The sequence below is a fragment of the Triticum dicoccoides genome, chromosome 2A, assembly GCF_002162155.2.
Source record: "Triticum dicoccoides isolate Atlit2015 ecotype Zavitan chromosome 2A, WEW_v2.0, whole genome shotgun sequence".
In the NCBI taxonomy this organism is placed as follows: Eukaryota; Viridiplantae; Streptophyta; class Magnoliopsida; order Poales; family Poaceae; genus Triticum; species Triticum dicoccoides.
In genome coordinates, this window is record NC_041382.1 from 31429198 (window position 1) to 31442315 (window position 13118).

Consider the following 13118-nt stretch of genomic DNA (forward strand, 5'->3'; position numbering starts at 1 on the left):
CCCACCGCTCCAGCTAGCCGGCCACACGACATCGCTCCCGTCTAGCTAGAAGCATGCGCTGTCATGCCCGCCTCCTGCTACTGTACCAGGCCAAGATAGCGGAACGCCCTGCGCCGGTGGCCTCGGCATCAACTTCCTCTCAACAACCGCTAGCTCGCACGGATCCCGCTTAACTGATGGTAAGCAATTGAATCTTAAGCTGTGGCATCATCTCTGCATCCTTAGCTCTCTTTTTTAGGGTTTTTGCAGTAGGCGTAGTTGCTAGAACTTTGAGCAATTTTGTTTGCAGATGTTGCACTGAATTTCAAAGAAAGAGTACTCAAGGATTACATGGAGTACCCTTTTGGATCTTCTTTACAGTAGATGCACTGAAAATTTCTGAATTTTGTTTGCAGTAGGGGTAGTTGTATCTAAACACCGATAGTTTGTAAACCTCGATGATTATAGGATAGACCTAAACCTCGATGATTATTTGATGATACCCGTGCCTAGGTTTAGAATGTTTGTAAATTAGCTAGTCAAGTTTTATTATCCCGATGAATCAGTGTCGCACAAATTCTAGTTAAGTTACATAAAGGTTAGTGAAGCAGTACCATTGTATTATCACCGGTTCAGAATGCTGCCATTCTTTTATGTGTGCAATTTAGCTGTTTCCTAGCAGCAAGTATATATGTCAAAGTTACATTCTTTCTGTCAAATTGGCAACTTTAGATAACAAATGTTACAAAATTGTATAGTTGATGCGTTCTATTCTTAGTTTAAGCTATCTTTTTAATGCCATCTCTTAATTTTTATGTAATTTCTTTTGCCCTAAAGTTTAGAACATCTGAGGTTAATAGCAACGTGATAAATAGACGTCTAGCTCACAAATAGGTTTTTTTTCGTCCAATATCCTTATTCAGAGGAGTGATATATATATACATCTTGCTCTAACGTAAGACAAATACTTGCAGAGTTGAGTCAACTTTTTCTTTTAAATTTTGTTTTATTATTATGGCCGGTGTCTTTATTATAAATAGGAATTTATCTCTGTATTCCACAAAGGCGTCATTGCCCTAGTGGCTACCATAAGTGTGCACCTGTGCGCCCAGGTGGGATCATTGCAGTTTAGCATATTTAAATATATGATGTTTTTAGAAATTTCTCAGTCATTGACATATGGGCCAATGCCACGTTGGCACGCCAAGTTGGCAATGCATACGATTGGATACAACCAGAGGCATCGTATTTGAACGCTCGGACAAAGTTTTGGCACTTGTTTTTTGCATTTTACAAGTTTAGGCATCAAAACGACCGCGACGGACAAGGTCTGGACCGCGGTGTATTTAACTCATTTAAATAATGAACTTATCATTGATTTGCATGTATCGCAATAGAAAATTCATGGCGTGCACACTAACATATCTACTATTATAGTGGTTTTAGTTTTTTACTTTAGGTACTGATCAAGAAACCCATTACTCTCTCATTTTTGTTACTCTATTTAGGAGCACATAAAAGATAATCAGAGTTCATTCGCTAGCTGGAATTAAAGGCAACGGCGAGAGAGGAAGATCAAGGATAACTTGAAAATTAAAGAATATATGCAAGGTACATGCCGTATGATCGTCATAATTTTTTTTTGACTATTTGCTAGCTGGAATGTGATTATTTCTGACGAAGAAAACCTCGTATGTATAGTATAGCAGTGCGTGTATGGATGGAGTTATACTATACGAGGTAGTATATCATGCGAGGCATGAAATGTCTGAAAACATCACCTGTCGGTCTTTGAGTACATTGTGAACCTGCCATGGTCCAACACAAAAGTACTCTGGTTCACCTGGAGCACCAAACCTGGTCCAAACTGGTCTGGTCTACAACCGTAAAATTTAGATAGAAGGAAAGATAAATATACAACCAACATAGCTAGTGGATGCCAACATCAATCACTCTTTAAACTTTAAAAAAATAAGAGAAAATGTCATCTGATCATCTGATGTCATCAAACAGAACATGGCCCAGCAAGCAACTAAACATCACTTTATTTTTAGGTATTTATCGATGCAGCAGTCCTTCTTAGCCACCAATAAATCTCAACGCTGCGCTAACTTGCTCTGGAATGTTATCCTTTGCTTCATTCTGCCTGACCATCAACATCTGGACCATTAGTCGCTTCCTGGGACTTTCTGGATCCTTCAAATTATGCATAAACAAAGTCAGAAGATATATTTAGCAAATATGTGAAAGTTGTAACCTCATTACAAATGCGCTTATGTCAGTCCTAGGCATGTTATGAACCATGTCATTCCCGATGGTTTCATACAGATGGGCCATCTCCTGTAGGACATTGAATCCGGAGTCCATGATGTCACAAAAAAAACACCATTTTGTGATATGCAAGCCAAATTTAAAATAGTACTGCCGAGGTGAAACATGAACGTTCTCTTGTTCGGGCCATTCCACAAGTTCAGTGTCATGTAAGTCCTCAAAATGAAATAAATCTTGGTTTGAATAATCAATAATGATAGTCCTCTCCATTTCCATGTTCACTGCTAAAAGACCGTAGGACAAATCCACGAGTGCCAGTGGGAGAAGATACTGCATTTGGTATACAAAGGTAAATGGCAAACAAAGTAACCAAACTAATTTATAAGAATGAGAACACTTACAATTGTAGGGTTGTGAAAACACGCCGTATCTTGGAAAAGGCTCAAGCACGACATTGTTAATCAGCGCATTGGTGCGCTTTTCTTGGCTTAACCAAGTCTGCCTTAGCGCCCGTGCTTGCTCATGGAATCCCAAATTGAAAAAATGTGTCTTTCCAACAGAGCTGGTGCCTACGCTCCTCTCTACTGCGTCGGTAGTAATCTTACGCACAGCAAGATTGAAGCATAACGGATGGACAAGTCCATCTCCTCGGATGGTGTCTCGGATGATCCGTAGGGTAATCTCAATAGGGAATGGGCGGGAGCTCCTAATCCAGATTGTGCTGTAAAAAGGAAGAACAAGATTCATAACAATTATGACTTTAAGTAAACGTAAACTCAAACGATAAAACTGTGTTGGTGTCTATAACATATGGATAATTTAACAATAGTATATCTCACATCAAATGACCTAAAAGAGTTTGTGATCTCTACCAAGTTAAGTATTTTTATATTATGCACGGGCAAGAACTTAACAGATTGCAGTGTTTTCATAGTAGTACATGGACATGCATTAAAAATGTTGCAGATTTTGGATGGATGTGGCAGCATAGTAGTTTATCACTTGTTCAATTATTATATACGAAACCTTAATAATACAAAAACACAATAAAGTTTTCAAATGTATGTACATAGAAGATAAATATTATATAATTATTTGAATAAAAACATAGATAATTATTGTTTCTAGCCCTAAATAGCTGATGTATAAGATTTTTTTATTTTCAGTTATGCATGCATTGATCCTTCTTCAGTTGCTTAAAACCCTCATGGCCGCCCTGATTTCTTGTGGGATGTTTCCAATTGCTTTATTGTCTTTCACCATCAGCATCTGGTCAGTTGGCTCATGAGCAGTACTGGATCCTATAAAATATGCAACACATCAACCATTATATGATGAAGTGTTTTTTTAATAAACTTCAGATAGAAACTCATCGTATATGCACTTATGGTAGTGTTCATCCAGGTCATGCTACGCAAACAACCAAGCTGGTGGGCCATCTCCTGTAGGACAAAGAAACCAGAGTCTTTGCTGTGACACAAAAAAAATGTTAAATATTACAAGACATGCTAAATTTAGTATATTACCTGATAGAGGCGAGGGTCTCGATCTTTCGATGAGATGATGGATATCGCTTTGGTGGAAGTCGACTTTGACGATCCGACTACGAACGTGCGAGGACGTCGCGCCTTAGCAATCGCTAAACCAACTCCGAGAGGTTATTGACCACGCCGGAGCACGATCAACCTGACCACGAGGGTCTGTTTCCTGCGAGCAAACGAAGAAATCAGGGCGGCCATGAGGTTATTGATGTCCTCATCATCACCGGCGAGCATTATAACGGTATGCATCTTCTGTATAAGATCAATTTAGCACATTACCGGCGAGCATTAGAAGACATGCTATCTTGTCGCCAATCCATGAGTGGGGTATTTCAACCTGGGATCCAAGCCTGCAACACATCGTTGAACTTTTGCTTCAACAATGTGATTTCCTTCATCATCTCTTTGTTATGAGTGCTCTCTCCAACTTGCCCGACGTCTCGTGATGGATCCAGTACGATAACCCTCCTTCTCATATGGTTTACTACAAGTAGCCCGTATGAGTAATTCGCGATAGTCAACGGTAGTAGATACTGCAGTAGGTTGACACATGTTAATTGCTATAATGATATTAAAATAAACATTAAGAATGAGCGTCTCTTACAACTATAGAGCTGAATACATCATATTTAGGGAAGGGCTGGACAACTGCATTGTTAATTAGCATCGTAGTGCGCTCTCATTGAGGCATCCAGGAATACCTAACAGCCCGTGATTGAGCATGAAACTGCAAGTCAAAAAAAGTTTGCTTCCAACCAAGTTGGTGCATGCATGCATGTCTACTTCCGCGTTCGCAAGCTTACGAACAACAGGATTGAAGCATGCGGGATGAAGACCTATGTTCATTAAAAATATGGTGTCCTGTAGCATCAAGAGGCTGATTTCTATCCGGTATGGTGTATGGCTTCTTATCTAGATTGTGCTGCAACACAAAAAATGCACAACAACCTTTAGCAACGAGTGTGCTAAATTGGAGCAAGAGTATGTTAAAATGGCAATTTTTTTCAAATAGTTTGATTGCTGTGACCAAACAATAATATTTACAACAAATTAAGAGTTGGTACCTACCTTTAACATTTGGTAACTCATTTACATTTGGCTTGAAATAAAAAGTTGTTTCTTTTCAATAATCTGTTAGCTGTGTAAAATAATATGGCCAAATGTACAACATAGTGAGGGAATAACTTTACTCTACTATATTTGTAGAGCAGAGAATATGAGAAACAATATTCATTAATTATATTTGTTGTGCACTGAAAATATTGAAAATCCATTAAACATAATTAAATTTTTCGTAATGGCTGCAACGTCTCATGTTATCTAAAAACAGAATGAGATATAGAAATATAATAATCTAGGAACCGAACTCATGGTCGAGATTGTTCTTGCCTACATGTATGTACAGGTGTTCAAGCTATCACCTAACTACATGGGCTATGCATGACATTAAGATTTATACTCACAAACTTATGTATGTATGTACACATGTTTCAGAATTGCTTGTATATTTATCTTAGTATAAGCAGTGTATGAGAAAGTTCTAATAAGTTTTCTATATAGAAAATAAATGTACAATAAGATAAATGGCGTTCATGACGAGCAGACATCTTCCCCGCGCCCATGTATCTTCTACCCCCACGAATGCATGTCGTGGAAGATGCACTCAAATACATTTTTTGCTTTATAAATAGCGTTCATGACGAGCAGACATTGGAGTAAGTTGTCTTATTGTACATTTATTTTCTATATAGAAAACTTATTAAAACTCTTTTGTACATTGCTTATATTAAAATAAATATACAAGCAATTCTGAAACGTGTACGTACATACATAAGTTTGTGAGTACACGTCTTAATGTCATGCATAGACCATGTAGTTAGGTGATCGTTTGGACACCTGTACATACATGTAGGCAAGGACAATCTCGACCATGAGTTCGGTTCCTAGATTAGTATATTGCTATATCTCATTCTGTTTCTAGAGAACATGAGACGTTGCAGCCATTACGAAGGATTTTATTATGTTTAATGGTTTTTTAATATTTCTAGCGCACAACAACTATAATTAATGAATATTTGTTCTCATATTCTTTGCTCTACAAATATAGTACTGTAGAGTTATTCCCTCACTATGTTGTACATCTGGCCATATTCTTTTACACAGCTAACAGATTATTAGAAAGAAACAACTTTTTATTTCAAGCCTAATGTAAGTGAGTTACCAGATATTAAAGGTAGGCACCAACTTTTTGCTGCTCTTAATTTGCTATAAATATTATTGTTTGGTCACAACAATCAAACTATTTGAAAAAGTCGCCATTTTAACATACTCTTGTTCCAATTTAGCACACTCGTTGCTAAAAGTTATTGTGTATTTTTTCTATTGCAGCACAATCTAGATAAGAAGCGATACACCATACCGGATAGAAATCAGCCTCCGGATGCTATAGGACATCCTATTTTTTACGAACATAAGTCTTTATCCCGCATGTTTCAATCTTGTTGTTTGTAAGTTTGCGAACGCGGAAGTAGAGAGGCATGCAGGCACCAACTTGGTTGGAAGCAAACATTTTTTTGACTTTCAGTTTCATGCTCAGTCACGGGCTGTTAGGTTTTTCCTAGATGCCTCAAGGAGAGCGCACCACGATGCTAAGTAACAATGCTCTTGTCCAACCCTTCCCTAAATATGATATATTCAGCTCTATAGTTGTAAGAGACGCTTATTCTTAATGCTTATTTTAATATCATAATAGCAATTAACATGTGTCGACCTGCTGTACTATCTACTACCGTTGACTATCCCGGATTCCTCATACGGGCTACTTGTAGTAAACCGTATGAGAAGGAGGGTTATTGTACTGGATCTATCACGAGACGTCGGGCAAGTTGGAGAGCGCACTCATAACAAAGAGATGATAAAGGAAATCACATTGTTGAAGCAAGAGTCAACGATGTGTTGCAGGCTAGGATCCTGGGTTGGAATACCCCACTCATGGATTGGCGACAAGATAGCATGTCTTCTAATGTTCGTCAGTAATGTGCTAAATTGATCTTATACAGAAAATGCATACCGTTATAATGCTATCTGATAATGTACTAAATTTAGGATGTGTTGTAATATTTAACACTTTTTTGTGTCACAGCAAAGACTCTGGTTTCTTTTGTCCTACAGGAGATGGCCCACCCGCTTGGTTGTTTGTGTAGCATGACCTACATGAACACTACCTTAAGTGCATATACGATGAGTTTCTGTGTGAAGTTTATTAAAAAAACACTTCATCATATAATGGTTGATGTGTTGCATATTTTCTACGATCCAGTACTGTTCAGGAGCCAACTGACGGTCCAGATGCTGATGGTGAAAGACAATAAAGCAGCGGGAAACATCTCACAAGAAATCAGGGTGGCCTTGAGGGTTTTAAGCAACTGAAGATGGATCGATGCATGCAGAAACGACAATAAAAAATTCCTATACATCAGCTATTTAGGGCTGGAAACAATAATTATCTATGTTTTTATTCAAATAATTATATAATATTTTATCTTCTATGTATGTACATTTGAAAACTCTTGTGTTTTGTATTATTAAGGTTTCGTACACTACCATATTGTTGGATTATGGATTGATTTTGTTGTAGCGTTCTCAGTAGTTTTATTGTTTTTTGTTTGTCTATCATGAATGATCATTTAGCCCTAGATGATAAGTGGTAGGAGGCATTTAGTACGCACGCGCATTTTGGTTATGGCTCGCGATGCAAGATGATATGAATTTTCCACTGTACCGTGCTTATAAAATTCAAATAATTATAATGCAAAGAATGGTCAGAGACATCCAACAGCAGCCACAAGCACGTTCAAACAACCCTAAGTTTCAGTATATTTTTTAGAACGTACCAACACTTTAACAATATAGTCGTTGCTCGTTGCTTACACAAGGTTTATAATGCCCACATGGAGCCCAACGCTTGAATTAAGGAGGGGGGAAGATAAAATTTGGCGTCTGTTCCAGGGATGGAAGGAGTGGGTTCTGTCAAAGATGGGAAAGGAAATACTTGTGAAAGCATGTGCCCAGGCAATTCCCACCTTTGCTATGAGCTGTTTCGATCTGACAGAGGGGTTTCGTGAGCAGCTAAACACAATGATCAGCAGGTTCTGGTGGGCGCAACAACAAAATGAAGCAAAAATTAATTGGTTGTGCTGGGATAAGTTGACCCGAGCTAAACAATAGGGAGGTCTGGGGTATAAAGATTTACATCTTTTTAATCTATCTATGCTCGCTAAGCAGGGATGGCGACTACTAACTGACCACGATACTCTGTGTGCGAAGGTTCTGACCAAGTAAACAAATTTAACTGGATGACAATCTGGAAGAGTGAATGCCCTGGTAAAGTAAAACAATTCCTATGGAGGTTGGCACATAATAGTCTCCCACATCGCTGGAGAATCGAACGAAGAGGTATGGAAATTGACACACTCTGCCCAATGTGTGGGTGACTGAATGAGGATGGAGCTCATTTATTTCTCAAGTGTAAGTTTGCCAAATCATTGTGGCGAGAGATGCAGTTGAATGAGGAAAGAGAACGCTTGCTAGCTTGTGATGGTCCGAAAGAGATGATCTATTAACATCATAAAGCTCCCTGAAGAAAAGAAACTGAAATGTGTAATGATGCGGTGGGCATGGTAGGATGCTAGAAATAAGGAGAATGCTGGTGAGCCTTCACGGAATCCTAGCTATGTGGCAAGGAGGGTGAATGTTTTGGTTGAGGATTGGCTGAGGCACGGACTGAATGCCCAACTTGGGAGCCAGGACAAAACTGAATGCTGTGTACGCTTGGGTCAGGAAGTTCTTCAGATAAATGTGGATGGAAGCATGAGGGAGAACCCTTCCCGAGGCGGCTGGGGATTTATAATCAAAGATGCTAAGGGCCAGCCAGTGGGAGCCGGAGCGGGTCACATGCAACACATCAGTGATCCTCTCTAAGCGGAGGCGACAGCATGTCTACAGGGTCTGTATGCAGCTAAGAGTTGGGGTATGACGAGAGTGCAAGTGCAGACAGATTCACTGAACTTGGTCCAGGCTCTCAACACCAGGGACCTTGACCTCGCAGCCAATGGAGTGTTGTTCAAAGAAATCAGATGCTTTGCTAGCTTAAACTTTAACCAAGTGGTATTTTCCTTTTGCCCCAGGGCGTGTAATAAAGTAGCAGATGCATTAGCATCATTTGGTGCAGAATCGGATCTTATAGCCCCAGTCATATGGCCGGATCAAGCACCTGAGTTTGTGCACGGTCTTGAGCCAGCGACTCTGCTCAGCTGTTTGGTTAATGGAAACTTTGATTTCCGTCTCAAAAAAGGAGGGGGAAAGATTTATTAGAGGAAAGGCACTGAGCCCCATCGTTGAAATCAGGCCCCACCGGTTAAATCAGGGGGGTGCAGATTTATTTAGAGGGGGACACATGTATTATAAGTAAAACACTAGGGCCCACAACACACGCAACCAGCAGATTTATTTAGAGGGGGACACATGTATTATAAGTAAAACACTAGGGCCCACAACACACGCAACCATCAACGCTTTCCGTGTGGGCATCGAGTGTTGCAGGGATTGCTCGCGAAAGAGTAAATCCGGTTTCTTTCTATTTTTTGTTTAGGAAAGTTATGGGGAAAGGAAGACATATATTAGGAAACATTTAATCTGTCACTGATTTATTTGCACAGTGCAATCAAAAATAAATATCTTGCCTTAATTGTTGATAGTTTTTTTGTTATGGAAACATGCAAATAAGGAACGATAGGGGGCACCTTCCTAACCATTGTCGCACAATTCCCTACGGCCCTCATCTCTACTCAATAAAATCCTACGGGCTCCTCCCTCCCTCGCTTTACCAGTGCTACGACAGACGTTTTGCCCCAGTAATGGAAGCAATGGCGAATTTTGGGGGAGTGCGACACGCAGTCGACTACATGTACGATTTCATCACACTTTCCTCAGACGAAGAACAAGTAGAGTAAGTTCTCACAGCCCTATACATCTGATCTTTTTTGCACTTCATCGTCTAAGTCCACTGCCCTGTACATGTATACTTTTTTTACAAGTGATCGTATAAGTCCACCCCAGTCACTTCCATTATAGTTGGTAGTATCGAGCTCTTAAAACTAGATGATACCCCGCACGTTGTTGCAGGGATTTTTTGTAATATTTCAGTGTGATTCGTTGCATGACACATGAATATTGGAAGTAATAATATAAAAGGCTCAAACAGAAAATACATATAATTTATTATGTTTCATTACTATATAGTTGTAATTCTTTTACTAATACAAAAATAGCATAATAGAATGAAATTTCTTATGTATGTTTGGATGTTGAGATGAGTCTTTTTTTCATGCATGTTTAATGATGAAGTGCCATGCTTGTATGTAGAGAAATATGATAGTGGGGGTGGGCATTTTCTCATGCATGTTGTGGGATGATGTGGCGTGCTTGCATGTTGAGAGAAATAGTTAGTGGGGGCTAGCTATTTAGATATAGAAGAAATATTTCAGTGTGACTCGTTGCATGATACATGAATATTGGAAGTAATAATATAAAAAGCTCAAACAGAAAATACATATAATTTATTATGTTTCATTACTATATAGTTGTAATTCTTTTACTAATACAAAAGTAGCATAATAGAATGAAATTTCTTGTGTATGTTTGGATGTTGAGATGAGTCTTTTTTTTCATGCATGTTTAATGATGAAGTGTCATGCTTGTATGTAGACAAATATGATAGTGGGGGTGGGCATTTTCTCATGCATGTTATGGGATGATGTGGCGTGCTTGTATGTTGAGAGAAATAGTTAGTGGGGGCTAGCTATTTAGATATAGAAGATATACCCCCATGAAAAATCTTCCATGCCAATGAGTTAGGCCCTTAGGAAAGATGTTTGTGTAGTATTAAGCACTCGTCAGGATTGCGTGGTCTTGTCTAACGACGGCTGTTACAAAAGCTAATTGTGTAGTTATTTTTCTGAAACCAGTATATCAATACATATTCAATGGGTGTTAACAAATATTATATTGTATTGGTAAATTGTGTCTAGAACCATAGTGTTTTGCAGCGTCTAACATAAAAACTACTATAAAAATACTATAAAAACTGCAATCTGTTAAGTTCTTGCCCGTGCATAATATAAAAATACTTAACTTGGTAGAGATTACAAACTCTTTTAGGTCATTTGATGTGAGATATACTATTGTTAAATTATCCATATGTTATAGACACCAACACAGTTTTATCGTTTGAGTTTATGTTTACTTAAAGTCATAATTGTTATGAATCTTGTTCTTCCTTTTTACAGCACAATCTGGATTAGGAGCTCCCGCCCATTCCCTATTGAGATTACCCTACGGATCATCCGAGACACCATCCGAGGAGATGGACTTGTCCATCCGTTATGCTTCAATCTTGCTGTGCGTAAGATTACTGCCGACGCAGTAGAGAGGAGCGTAGGCACCAGCTCTGTTGGAAAGACACATTTTTTCAATTTGGGATTCCATGAGCAAGCACGGGCGCTAAGGCAGACTTGGTTAAGCCAAGAAAAGCGCACCAATGCGCTGATTAACAATGTCGTGCTTGAGCCTTTTCCAAGATACGGCGTGTTTTCACAACCCTACAATTGTAAGTGTTCTCATTCTTATAAATTAGTTTGGTTACTTTGTTTGCCATTTACCTTTGTCTACCAAATGCAGTATCTTCTCCCACTGGCACTCGTGGATTCGTCCTACGGTCTTTTAGCAGTGAACATGAAAATGAAGAGGACTATCGTTATTGATTATTTGAACCAGGCTTTATTTCATTTTGAGGAGGACTTCCATGACACTGAACTTCAGCGGGAAGCCCTTTTAATGAAGCAGGAATTCAGCTTTTTCTTGCAACAGGAGGCCCCTGATAGGAACATCCAACTTGTGGAATGGCCCGAACAAGAGAACGTTCATGTTTCACCTCGACGATACTATTTTAAATTTGGCTTGCATATTAGTGCGTGCGCTAATATAGCTATTACAATATGGTGTTTTTTGTGACAACATGGACTCCGGATTCAAAGTCCTACAGGAGATGGCCCATCTGTATGAAACCATCGGGAATGACATGGTTCATAACATGCCTAGGACTAACGTAAGTGCATTTGTAATGAGGTTAAAGCTTTCATATATTTGCTAAATGTATCTTCTGACTTTGTTTATGCATAATTTGAAGGATCCACAAAGTCTCAGGAAGCGACTAATGGTCCAGATGCTGATGGTCAGGTAGAATGAAGCAAAGGATAACATTCCAGAGCAAATTAGAGCAGCGTTGAGATTTATTGGTGGCTAAGGAGGACTGCTGCATCAATAAATACCTAAAAATAAAGTGATGTTTAGTTGCTTGCTAGGCCATGTTCTGTTTGATGGCATCAGATGATCAGATGACATTTTCTCTTATATTTTTAAAGTTTAAATAGTGATTGATGTTGGCATGCACTAGCTATGTTGGTTGTATATCTATCTTTCCTTCTATCTAAATTTCACAGTGTAGACCAGACCAGGTTTGGTGCTCCAGGTGAACCCGAGTACTTTTGTGTTGGACCATGGCAAGTTCACAACGTACTCAAAGACCGGCAGGTGATGTTTTCAGACATTTCATGCCTCACATCATATACTACCTCGTATAGTATAACTCCATCCATACACGCACTGCTATACTATGCGAGGTTTTCTTTGTCTAAATTAATCACATTCCAGCTAGCGAATAGTCAAAACAAAATATGACGGTCATACGGCACGTACCTTGCATATATTCTTTAATTTTCAAGTTCTCCTTGATCTTGTTCCCTCGCCGTTGCCTTTAATTCCAGCTAGCGAACAAACGCTGATTATCTTTTATGTGTTCCTGAATAGAGTAACAAGAATTAGAGAGGAATGGGTTTTCTTATTGATCAGTACCTACAGTAAAAAAACTAAAACCACTATAATAGTAGATATGTTAGTGTGCACGCCGTGAATTTTCTATTGCGATACATGCAAATCAATGATAAGTTCGTTATTTAATGAGTTAAATACACCATGGGTGCCTCCACTTGTCCAGCGCGGTCGTTTTGGTGCCTAAACTTGTAAAATGCATAAAATGAGTGCCAAAATTTTGTCCAAGCGTTCAAATACGGTGCCTCTGGTTGTATCCGACCGTATGCATTGCCAACTTGGCGTGCCAACGTGGCATTGGCTGACTGCAAAAAAAACGTGGCATTGGCCCACATGGCAATGACTGTGAGAGGAGAAATAGCTGTGTGAGTGTCGCTCGAT

General features: G+C 39.1%; 1 long non-coding RNA gene across 1 annotated transcript; it reads right to left on the reverse strand.

Annotated features, from left to right (window-relative positions):
* Window positions 1–2522: 2522 nt before the first annotated feature.
* LOC119352948 lies at window positions 2523–12629 on the reverse strand. The gene is made up of 3 exons (XR_005170276.1): window positions 12606–12629; window positions 2652–2971; window positions 2523–2580 (listed from the first exon to the last, which is right to left on the reverse strand). It is a non-coding gene; the product is annotated as an uncharacterized LOC119352948 (long non-coding RNA).
* Window positions 12630–13118: the final 489 nt, after the last annotated feature.